Source organism: Eschrichtius robustus, chromosome 1 (genome assembly GCF_028021215.1).
Source record: "Eschrichtius robustus isolate mEscRob2 chromosome 1, mEscRob2.pri, whole genome shotgun sequence".
NCBI classification, from domain to species: Eukaryota; Metazoa; Chordata; class Mammalia; order Artiodactyla; family Eschrichtiidae; genus Eschrichtius; species Eschrichtius robustus.
Genome location: NC_090824.1, coordinates 3,900,247 through 3,913,386, shown reverse-complemented (window position 1 = coordinate 3,913,386; position 13,140 = coordinate 3,900,247).

Sequence of the window (13,140 nt, the reverse complement as noted above, 5' to 3'; positions counted from 1 at the left end):
ACATGCCCACAAAGAAAACTGCTGACCCAGATATCTTCACTAGTTAATTAGGTCAACATTTAAGGAAGTAATAGTACTAACCGCATACAAACTCTTTCTTAAAATAGAGGAGGAAACACCTTCTGGCTTGTTGTATGAGGCCACTGAGACCCTAGAATCAAAGCCTGACAGGGACATTACAAAATATAATAGTGGATCAGTATCACTCATGAACATAAATACAAAAATTCTTAACAAAATATTAGTAAATAGAATACAGAAAAATATTAAAAAGGATACTATATTATGAACAAGTAGGCGTTACCCCAGAAACTTAAGTTTGAATTAACATTCAAAAATCAAGCAACGTAATTCACAGTATTAACAGACTAAAGGAGATAAACCACGTGATCATTTTAATAAATGCGTAAAAAGCATTTAACAAAACTCACAACTCATTCATGATAAAAACTAGAAATAACATCAGACATATAACTAATACAATATCTAATGATGAAAGACTGAAACTGTCCCTACTAACGTTGGAAACAAGATGAGAATGGACATTCTTACTCAGCATTGCACTGGAGGTTCTAGCCAGTACAATAAGCCAATAAAAATAAATAAAAATTAAACAAATAAATGTCATCCAGGTTGGAAAGGAAGAAGTAAAACTGTCTCTATTTTCAGATGACATGATTGTTTACATAGAAAATCTGAAGGAATCAACAAAACAACTACCAGAACTAATTAGTGAATTTAGCAAGGTCAAAGGATAGAAGGTAAACTTACAAAAGTCAATTGCAGCAAACAATTGAAAAAAATTTTTAAATAATTTCACTTATAATATCATTTTTAAAAAGCATGAAATACTTAGGGATAAATTTAACAAAGTATGTGCAAGACCAGTACACAGAAAACCACAAAACATTTTGAGAGAAACTGAAGAAGGCACACATAAATGGAGAGATATACCATGATAACGGATCAAAAGACTAACCACTATTAAGATGTCAGTTCTGGCCTTACTGATCTCTAGATTCAAAGAGATCTCAATTACAACGCCAGTGCCTTTTCTTGGTAGAAACTGATAAGCACATTCTAAAGTGTATACGGAAATGCAAAGGACCTACAACTGCACTGTACATGATGGTAGTTACTAACCATGTGTGGCTTCTTAAATTTATATTTACATTAATTAATATTGAATAAAATTAAAAATTGAGTCCCTCAGTTGCACTAACCATACTTCAGGGGCTGAATACTCACATATGGTTAGTGGTTACCTTTCTTAAACAGTGCAGGTATATATTTTTATCATTGCATAAAGCTCTATTGGACACCACTGACCTTGAATAGCCAAAGCAACCTTGAGAAAACCTTTAACAAAATTAGAGGACATACTACCTGACTTCAAAACTTACTATAAGCTATAGTAATTCAGAAATTGTGGTATTTGCATAGGAAAACACAGGAGAATATGTTCACGGCTTGAGGATAGGCAAAGGTTTTTTAAACAAGTCACATAATGCAGTAACCATAAAAAATCATGAAAACTAAATGTTTCTGTTCATCAACAGGTGTCATAAGGAAAATTAATAGGCAAGCCACCATATGAGAAAAACTACGGGCAAAACAAACATCAGACACAGGACTGGGATCCAGGATATACAAAGAACCCCTACAACTTAGCAAGTATAATAAAAGCACAAACAATCCCTCTCCTCAAGAAGGGAGGGGGGCAAATAATTTAAAAAGAGACTTTTCAAAAGAAAAGTCCTGTGCTTTTTTCCAATAAGCACAAGAAAAAGTGCACAACATTATTAGAAATCAGGGACACGTAAGTTAAAATCACAATGATATACCACTACACGTCTCCTAGAATAGCAAAAATTAAAAAGAATGAAAACATCAAATGTTGGTGAGGATGCAATGCAACGGGAACTCTCATATATTGTTGGTGAGAATGAGCCACTACTCATAGTGGCTGTAATGAGACAGCCACTTAGGAAAAGTATCAATACCTGGAAGTTTCTTATAAAAGTAATCACATGCCTATCCTATGACTTAGCAACTCCACAACTAGGTATTTACCTAAGGGAAATAAGAACATACATTCATGCACAAAAAGACTTATTCAAAAAATGCTTATAGCAGGTTTACTCACAATCACCTAAAACTAGCAACTGTTCTGGTGTCCATCAACTGAAAAATGGTTAAACAAATTGTGATATAGCCACAGAACAGAATAACATGCAACAACAAAAAGGACCAACTACTGACACACACAACAATGTGGGATAAATTGCAAAAATATTATGCTGAGTAAAAGAAACCAAACAAAAAAGAGAGCATACACAGTAGGATTCTATTTACATGAAATTGTAGGGCAGGCAACATTAATCTATAGTGTAAAAAGCATCAGAAGAGTTTTTTGCCTCTGGGGGGTTTGAGGGTCAGGGGACTGACTGGGAAGTAGCATGAGGAAACTTTCTAGGGTAATGATAATGTTCTCTATCTGGGCAGAAGTTTGGATTGCAGAGTATGAATGTGTGAAAACTCAGTGTATTTGTTTTCTACTGAGTCATAAGAAATGACCATAAACTGGAGGATTAAAACCACACATGTATTAACTCATAGTTTTTGTTAGTCAGAAGTCCACATGAGACTTAGCTGGGTCCTCTTCTCAGGATCTCACGAGGCTGCAATCAATGTGACAGCCAGGCTGTGTTCTCATCTGAAGGTTTGACTGGGAAACTACTTCCAAGCTCATCAGGGTTGCTGCCAGAGTTCATTTCCTTGCAGCTATTAGTCCAAGAGCCCCAGCTTTTGCTGGCTATCATCGGCAGACTGCTTTCAGGTCCTGGATCCCCTCCACAGCCCCTCGTCATGTAGGATTCTCCAACATGGCCACTTATTTCATCATGCTCGTGAGAAGAGTCTCTGGTCCTCTCTGCTAGCAAGATGGAGACGCTGAGGGCCAACCTGTTTACGCCTTCTAGAGGTCCCCTGGTTTGATGGAGAGGATCTGTGAGGCACACCCCTTCCAAAAATCCCTTCATTGGACTGAATTATCTGACCTTTTGATCTTTCAGATTTTAGCAAAAGGTTATGCAGTCACAACTTCAGATTTTTCTCTAGACCACACTGTCTTAATTTGAGCACCTGCTGTCCTCTGGAAAGGTTTAGAATTTTCAAAAATCACCCAGTTCTACTTCCTTTTTGTTTAACAGTTCTTCCATCAATTAAGTAATCTCTTTCCTTTCACACTTTACTATATGTGTTGCCCAGCGGAAACCAAGTAATACCTTCAATACTTTGCTCGGATTGTCCTTAGCGACATAACCAAGCTCTTCACCTACAAGTCCTGCTTTCCACCCCAGCATGGGAGACAATATCACTTAACTTTCTGCTACTCCATGTCAAGGACTCTCCCTTCCTCCAGTTTCCAGACACATATTGCCCACTTCCTATGAGCCGTCACCAGCAGTATCCCTGAAACCCAGATTTCTACTATTCACAGTCTTTTCAGGAAGACTTGGGCTTTCTTTATCATGCTCCTCTGCCCACCGGTGAGTTCCTAAACCACTGCACATTTTTAGGTATTTGTTACAACAGCACCCCACCTCCAGGTACTAACACCTGTATTTGTTTTCAATGCTGCAAAACAATTTCCGACAAACTCAGCAACTTAACACACATAAACTATCTCATAGTCTCTGTAGGTCAGAATTCTGGGCATGACTTAGCTGAGTCCTCTGTTCAGGGTCCTATAAGACCGTTGTGCTCATCCAGAGGTTCAACTGGGGAAGAAACTACTTCCAGGTTCACGCTCATGGCTGTCTGGAGAATTGTTTCCTTGCTGTGTGGCTGAGGGCCCAGGCATTTTGCAGGCTCTCAGTTCCTAGACGCCACCCATAGTTCTTTGTCATGTGAGCTTCTCCAATATGGTCACTTACTTCATCAAGCCCACCGGAAGTCTCTAGGTCCGGCCTACGAGTAATATGGAGCCTTAAATGACATAACAATCACAGGAGTGACATCCTAAAATCTTTGCCATTTGCCATTGGTTATAAGCAAGTCACGGGGGGGATTATGCAGGGTGTGAGTACCAGGTGAGTATCATCGGGGGTCACCTCAGTGTATATCCACCACACTCAGGGAATGAACACTCAAGATTTGGGACTTTTACATCAAAAGGAAACACAGATTGAACTCTAGATATGCATGCTAAGTTGCTGAAATGCATCAATGAAATAAGATGGATTGATGGGAGAGAGGAATAAATAAATGGATAAATATCCAATAAAGCAAGTATAGGAAAATATTAATAGAAAAATCTAGGGGTGGGTACGTGAGTGTTCACTGAAAAAGTTTGCTATACATTTGAAATGTTCATAATATTAGAAAAATAAATGTATACTTACTACAAAGAGCATAGACATGGTGGTTATCATTGAGTAATGAGAATGAACAGTATCTATTTCTTTATACTTTTCAGCCTTTTTTCACTTTACTACGATAAGCATGAATTTTGTGTATCATCAGGAGTTGGGAAAATTTATTTAATTTATAAGTAACTAATGGATCAAGCCAAAGCTCTCTCCAGCCCAGCACTGGGTCTCTTAACAGCAACACTGCCATCCCAGACATCAGTCTCCACGAGACTGGGATGTGACACCCCACCCCAAACAACCTTGAACTTCCCTAAGAGCCAGCTATGGATTGATCATTCATGAATTCATCTAAAACCTCTGAAGTCTCATGCTTTCAGAATGCACCATCCTTTGGGCCTAACAGCTGCATAATACCACCAGAAGTTAGGTACAAGTGTTCTTCTCTTTCTACGTCCTGAAACTGTCTTAGTTCTCCCTAGTTCTAATATTTGTGAATTTGGTAAATAAATCTAAGTCCATCTAATCTTGGTGATTCAGTTCTGCCATAAAAACAAACACTGTAAAACTGGAGTGCTTAGGGCTAAATAAACAAATTCCCTAGCAGTACCTATTAGTGTCATGCTTTGTAGGTAAATTAATTAGTCAGTATTATTTAAACCATGTCATACCACAGCCAAAAAAAACAACAGATGTTTGAGGAATGAAGCGACGGGTGTATACAGGCCTAGACATCACCTTTTTCATTTTCTTTTTCACAAGGGGAAATGGTTCTGTCCAGCCAAGCACATTATTAAGGCATTCATATTTAATAAGTGTGTCCTGACAAATGGAAGAAGGCTTCAAGGCTACTGACTGGCTGTTAATGGATTCTCTAGGCTTTCCCCAAAATCATTTGATCTCTAAGAATTAGTTACTTCCTCTGTGTTAAGTCTGTGCTAGAGGCAAGAGTATAGAAAAGGAGAGGAAATACACAAAATCATTAACAAATAATACAATACAGTACATAACACGCTAAAATAACTTACGATTTAACTCAGCATTTGTTAAGCTAGACACTGGAAGCACAAATTAAGATATTATGGCTGCCTTAAAGAGCTCGTGGCGCTAAGCAGAATGTAGCAGGGATGCAGGCCCTTAGTAACTGTTTGCTAAACTGAATCAGACCTAGAAAAGTCAATGAGTTTACAGAGATGGTAAAAATTAGTGGTCAAGAAAGCTAAGATCCTTAAATGATGAGTTGGGTTTGGATAGGCATAAATAAAACAAAAGAATAGCCTTAAATATCACCTTTAATTTGGGAGAAAAACAACAGCAACAACAATGATATTGTTTGAGGTTTTAACAATAACCTGGCTGCCCCTGGGATGGAGAATAAACTCACACTATAGCATGAGGCTTTGCGGGGGATAATGTCTCTTAGGATGTGGCAAATAGGATGAGGATAAAGGATAAGTAAACCATCAACAACAATTTCTACACTCTCAACCAGTGTTCTCAGTGAAAGTCTGGGGGGCATTGTGGAAAAGTAGGGGGGAACAATTTTGCAAACAATGTTGTTTGGGAGGGGCTATGTGAATTTTTTTTAACAACCCTGTTGATATAAAATGGACATACAATAAACTGCACAATTTGAGATATACAGATATACATAGATATGCACACACACACACACCTGTGAAACCATCACCACAATCAAGATAATAAAAATATTCATCACCCCCCCCCCACGAAAGTTGCCTTGTGACCCTTTGTAATGCCTCTGTGCCACCCCTCTCTTCCACCATCCTTAGGCAACCACTAATCTGCTTTCTGTCGCTGTAGATTGGTTTGTATTTTCTAGAACTTCATGTAAATGAACTCATACTATATGTACTCTGCCTGGCTTCTTTCACTCAGTATAATCAACCTGAAATTTATCCATGTTGTAGCACGTGTTAACAGTCCATTTCTATCTATTGATGCGTAGTATTCCATTGTACGGATATACCACAGTTCATCCATTCACCTATGAAGAGACATTTGGGTTGTTTCTAAATATAGGTAATCACAAATAAAGCTGCTATGAACATTTGTGTACAAGTCTTTGTATGGACATATGTCCATACAGATGTCATTTCTCTTGGGTGGAGTGGCACAGCTGTCTAACTGTTTCCTTTCCAAAGTGGCTTCCTCATTTTACATTCCCACTTGCAGTGTATGAGAGTTCCAGATGCCCCACATCCTTGCCAACACTTGCTATGGTCAGTCGTTTTAATTTATCCATTTTAACAGATGTGTAGTGGTAGCTCATTATGTTTGTAATTTACAGTTCCCTAATGACTAATGATGTTGAGTATCTTTTCATGTCCTTATTTGCCATCCACATATCTTCTTTAGTCAAGTATCTGTTCCTGTGCTTGCCTAATTTTTAATTAGATTATTTGTTTTCTTATCACTGAGTTTTTAAAGTTCTTTATACATTCTGGATACATCTTTTATCAGATACATGATTTACACACACTTTCTCCAGCCTTCTCATTCTCCTAAAAATGTCTCTTGAAGAGCACAAGTGTTTAATTTTGATGAAATCCAATTTATCAACTTGTTCTTTGATGGATCATGCTTTTGTTGTTGGATCTAAGGAATCTTTGCCTAATGCAAGGTCACAAAAGTTTTCTCCTACTTTTCATCTACAAATTCTATAGCTTTAGTTTTATGATTAGGACCAGGATCCACCTTGAGTTAATTTTTTGTACATGCTTGTATCAAAGTCCTAGCACCAACTGTTGAAAAGATTATCCTTTCTCCACTGACAGGCCTTTGAACCTCTGTGGAGTTTTCCATAGGTGGGTTTATTTGTAAACTGTATTCTTTTCCACGGATGTATTTGTCTATTTTTAAGCCAATACTGCACTGCCTTCATTGCTGTCATTTTATAATATCTTGAAATCAAATAATGTTTATCTTCATTTTCAAAGCCATTTTGGCTATTCCAGGTCCTTTACATTTCCATAGGAATCTTAGGATCAGTTTGCCAAGTGCTACAAAAGAACTTGCTGAGATTTTTTTGATTGGGATTGCATTTAATCCAAAAGGCAATTTTGGGAGAATTCAAAGGTGAACGACTGACTCTTCTGACCCATGGACAGTGTATATCTCCATTCCTTCAAGTCTTCCTTGATGTCTTTCAGCAATGTTGCAGTTTTTGGTGTACAGAACCTGCACATCTTTTGTCAAATTTATCCTTAATATATTTCATATTTTTCATGCTATTATAGAAATATTTCTAAATTTTGACTTATGAGTTTTCATTGTTAATATATAGAAATACAATTGATTATTACGTATTTATTTTGTATCCTTACAACCTTACTACACTAACTTATTAGTTCTAGGAGCTTTTTTGTAGATCCCATCAGATTTTTAAGGGACAATCACATCATTTGTCAGTAAGATCAGTTTTACTTCTTCTTTTCCAAACTAGTTGCCTTTTATTTAATTTTCTTCCCTGACTGCCCTGGCTAGAGCTCCAGTACAAGAATGAATAGAAGTAGTGAATAGAACGTATCCTTGTCTTGTTCCTGATCTTATAGTAAAAGCATTCAGTTTTCGAAGCTGAAGGTTTTTTGCAGATGCCCTATATAACACTGAGGAAATCTCTTCAATTCAGAGATTGCCGAGAATTTTTATAAGGAATGGATGTTAAATTTTGTTAAATGCTTTTTGAAAAGAGAGGAGGAGGGCCTCTACTGAAATGACCATGTGTTTTTTCTTTCTCAGTTGTTAATATAATGTATTACATTGATTGATTTTCTAAGATTAAATCAAACAATGCATTCCTGGGTTAAATCACACAGTGGTCATGATGTGTTATCCGCTTCACATAGAGTTTGAACAATTCGCTAAACATTTGTTTAGAATTTTTGCATCTATGTTCATGAAGGATGTTGGTCTATAATTCTCTTTTATGGTAATGTCTTTGTCTTGTGTTGGTATCAAGGTAGTACGGGCCTCGTAAAATGAGTTGGGAAGTAGCCCCTCCCCTCCCATTTTTAAAAAAATGTTTGTGTAAAACTGGTATTATTTCTTCTTTAAATGTTTGGTAAAATTGACCAGTAAAACCATTTCAGCTTGGCATCTTCTTCATGGAAAGGTATTTAACTACAAATTCAATTTCTATAATACATCATAGGGTTATTTAATTAATTAGTGAACACTGGTAATTGGTGTCTCTCAGAGTATTTGTTCATTTCATCAAGTTGCAAATTTACTGGCATAAAGTTTTTCATATTAGTCTCTTATTATATTTTAAATGACTGTACAATCTATAATGATGTCACCTCCCTTATTTCTGATATTGGTTATTGTTTCTTCTCTCTTTTTTGCCTCATCAGTCTGCATCATAGCTTATCAGTTTTACTGATTTATTCAAAGAATTAGCTTTTGGTTTTATTGATTTTCTCTATTGTCTTTTGCAGTCTTTTTTGTTGATTCCCATTCTGATCTTTTTATTTCCTTTTTTCTACTTAATTTCACCTTCTTTTTCATGTTTCTTAAGGCAAAAACTGAGGTCATTAGTTTGAGATCTTCCTTCTTCTCTAAGACAGGAGTTTCATGCAACATTTCCGTTTTACTACTTGATTAGTGGAGTCCCCACAAATTCTGATATGCAGTATTTTAATTTTACTTCAGTTCAAAATACTTTCTAAGTTCCATTTTTATTGTTTCTTTGCCTCATGGGTTATTCAAAAGTGTGTTATTTCGTTTCCAAATATTTGGGCATTATCCAGGTGTCTTTCTGTTGTTGTCTTCTAACACTCTTCATTAATTTGAAACTTCCTTAATTTATTGAGACTTGCCTGTGGCCCAGAACATGATCTACCTTGGTCAATACGTCCAATTCAAAGAACGCACATTCTTGTATTTTTGGATGGAATGTTCTATAAATGTCAATGAGGTCAAGTTGTCCAAGTCTTATCAATTATTTAGAAAGGTATATTGAAATCCTTGACCATGATTGTGGGTTTTTCTGTTTCTCCTTGTGGGTCTATCAGATGTTGCTTCATTTGTTTTGAGTCCTGTTATTAGGTGCATAAATTGTTAAGATGTCCTCTTGCTGAACTGACTTCTTTCACTGTGAAATGACCTTCTTTATCCCTAGTAATAGTCTTTACTCTGAAATCTACTTTGTCTGACATTAATGTAGCCACTCCAATTTTTTTATTATTATTATTATCACGGTAAATTTTTTTCCATCTCTTTGTGTTTTCATCTTTAAGGTGTATTTTGTTTTATTTTATTTTTTGTAGGTAGCATAGAGTACTGCTTTTTGAATCCAATCTAACAATCTCTGCCTTTTAATTGGGGCATTTTCACCATTTACATTTTATGTGATTATTGGTATGGCTAGTTTAAATCTATAGACTTATTTGTGTTCTATTCATTTCATCTATTCTTTGTTCTTTTTTCCTTTATTTTTCTCTCATTTTAAATTAATTGTATTTTTCTGTACTTCTATTTTATCTCTTTTGTTAGCTTATGTCTTTGTTTTGCTATGCTAGCAATGGCTTTGGGACTTATAGTACACATTTTTTTACTTATCACTACCTTCAGCAGATATTATATGACTCTGCATAGAGAATATGAACCTTAAAATAGTAAACTTCCATTCTTCCCCTCTTGACCTTTATGCTATTGTTGTCATTCATTTTACTTTTACACGTGGTATAAAACACTACGTTATTATTTTTTAAAAGTCAGCTATCTTTCAAAGAGATCTAAATAATAAGAATATTATCTTAAATATGTGCCCATGTACTGAGCATTTCCAGTGCTATTCATTCCCATATGTAATCCATATTTCTATATGGTATCAGGTATCAGGCCTATTTCTATATGGTATCAGGCCTTCTGCCTGAAAGACTTCTTGTAACCTTTCTTACAATGCAGGTCTATTGGTGATGAATTCTTTCAGTTTTTGAATGTGTTTATATTTATCTGACTTTAGAATGTAACTAGACATATACCCAGACAAAACTATAATTCAAAAAGATACATGCACCCTATGTTCATAGCAGCACTATTTACAATAGCCAAGACATGGAAGCTACCTAAATGTCCATCGACAGATGAATGGATAAAGATGTGGTATGTATATGTGTGTGTGTGTGTGTGTGTGTGTGTGTGTGTGTGTGTGTGTATTTATATATATATACTTATATATAAATATATATATATTAAAAATATATATATATATATATAATGGAACACTACTCAGCCATAAAAAAGAATGAAATAATGCCATTTGCAGCAACTATGGATGGACCTTGAGATTATCATACCAAGCGAAGTAAGTCAGAAAGAGAAAGACAAATACCATATGATATCACTTATATGTGGAATCTAAAATACGGCACAAAGGAACATATCTCCCAAACAGAAACAGACTCACAGATACAGGGAACAGACTTGTGGTTGCCAGGGGAGAGGGAGGGTGGGGGAGGGATGGGTTGGGAATTTGGGATTAGCAGATGCAAACTAGTATATATAGGATGGATAAACAACAAGGTCCTACTGTATAGCACAGGGAACTATATTCAATATCCCGTGATAAACCATAACACAAAAGAATATGAAAAAGAATATATATATGTAAAACTGAATCACTTTGCTGTACAGCAGAAATTAACACAACATTGTAAATAAACTATACTTCAATAAAAATTTTTAATAATAAAATATAATTATTCTAAGCAAAAATATAAAAATTAAAATTAAAAAAAGAATGTAACTAGAATTAAAACTTTATAATTCTATGAATAAACACAAAGGGTTTGGGGGGTACAGTCTTAATGTAAAATTAATTCTCTAAGAATCTGACTGCTATGTCAATACAGGTAAAATATTGCTTTTTGTTTTTCTGAACTCAGCCAAGAATCGATCGCCATTTCAAGAATCACATTACAATGGCAACGCCCTCGTGGTTTGTGATTCACCCCCACTCTAGCAGCCTGCACTTGAAGCAGATGAGTCCGTGGTGATTCTAGGTAACTTCTACTGCATCACTACAACTTCAAGGGTAGTTTGACCTCTAGCATTTGCACATCATTTCCTTACTTTCCTACTTTTCCTTTTGTATTACGATTAAGGTATTAACGTTCTTCTTTTTAATTTTATGCATAGTAGTTCATATAACCTATGACTTTCAAAGAAAACAAAGGATGAGTATCAGTTTTCTATTGGTGCATAACAACAATATGGTATCAATGGCTTTAAACAATAATCATTTTTCTTGCTCATGAGTCTGTGGGTTGGCAGTTTGGGCAGGGCCCAGCTGGGATGGCTCCCCTCTGCTCCACAGCACGCTGGCAGAGTGCACTTTGCCTATGCCTTAGTTGGCCAATCAGCCCGGGACTGGAGGTCATGATGGCCACGTGTCTGGCAGTTGGCTAGGACTGTCAGCCTGAGCACCTAGCTCTCCTTCCTGTGGCCTCTCCAGGTGGCTAGCTCAGGCTTCCTCACACAGTCACTTGATTCCAAGAGGGAGAAGGTAGAAGCTGCAAAGCCTTTTGAAGCCTTGGCTCTGAAGTCACCCAGTATCATTTCCACGGCATGCTATTGGTCATAGTTAGTCACAAGACCAGCCAGGATGCAAGGGGGTAGAATAACAGACACAACTTCTTGATGAGAGGAGTGGTAACACCACATTGCAAAGGGAGAGCCTTCACGGATGGAGGGAATTTGAGCCATATTTTGTAACTTACCACAGAACATTACAAAATATGTGTTATAAAAGGGACCTCAGGTCTGTGTCCATGGAGAACCACCGCTGTAAACAACATTTTCTCCATTTCACCCCTCACCTGTCCCAAAGGACACACACCCTTTCTCAATTCCTCCTGCAAACAAATAAGAAAAAATTCTGTGTCCTCAAAAGACCCTTACCTCCACTGATGATGGCAGTGGTCTGCTAAGGAACAGGGCAACATCTGTCTGCACCAGTCAGTGTTCTGCACTGAGCACTTCTTAACCTGTCAAAAAGACACAAAGTTAAATGGGGATTAGGTCATTACCTTTTTCTTGCTTTGTTTGGTTTTTGTAGAAATAGATGAGCCAGGACCCTGATAGCCTATAGCAAATTTTCATGTAAGGGGTCTTCATTATTGAGAACTGAAAAATTGATTAGATAAATGGCACAATTCTGTTGCACTGGGTGCCACACAGACTTGACCCTGACATTCAGCCAGTGGTACTCCCAGATCCTTCCTCCTGCATTAGGGAAAGCCAGAGACTGGCACCCAGGACAGCAAAGGGCCTGGTCAATGAACACAATGCATGACCCAAGGGATGGGTTTGGTCTGGGGAAGTTCTGGACATTGTGTGCCATGCTATGAGCAGCTGTAGAACTTTGAACTCCTCCAAAAGGACAAACTGACCAGACCCAGATTTTCCTAGCCTGGCCTTTCCTGATACACTTTTCTCACAACCGTGGGTTACAGTACACACAGCAAGAGTGGGTACCAATCACAATGAAAACCAACAGACATCACGCTCAGAGGGCACAAAGTCTCAGTGGTTTTAATTATTTATGCCCAGGGTGGGAGGGCTGGGCACGCCGAGAGTCAGGGTATTTTCTTTTCATTCAGGAAAGTTCCCCTCCCGCTACTGTAATGCCAACAGTCATTTCTGTTCGCATTCACTCCTAGGGAACCTCTCCTCGACTGCCTCCCGACAGGTCCTAGATGGGCAAAATGACTTCAAACCCACACGGAGCCTGCAAAATACT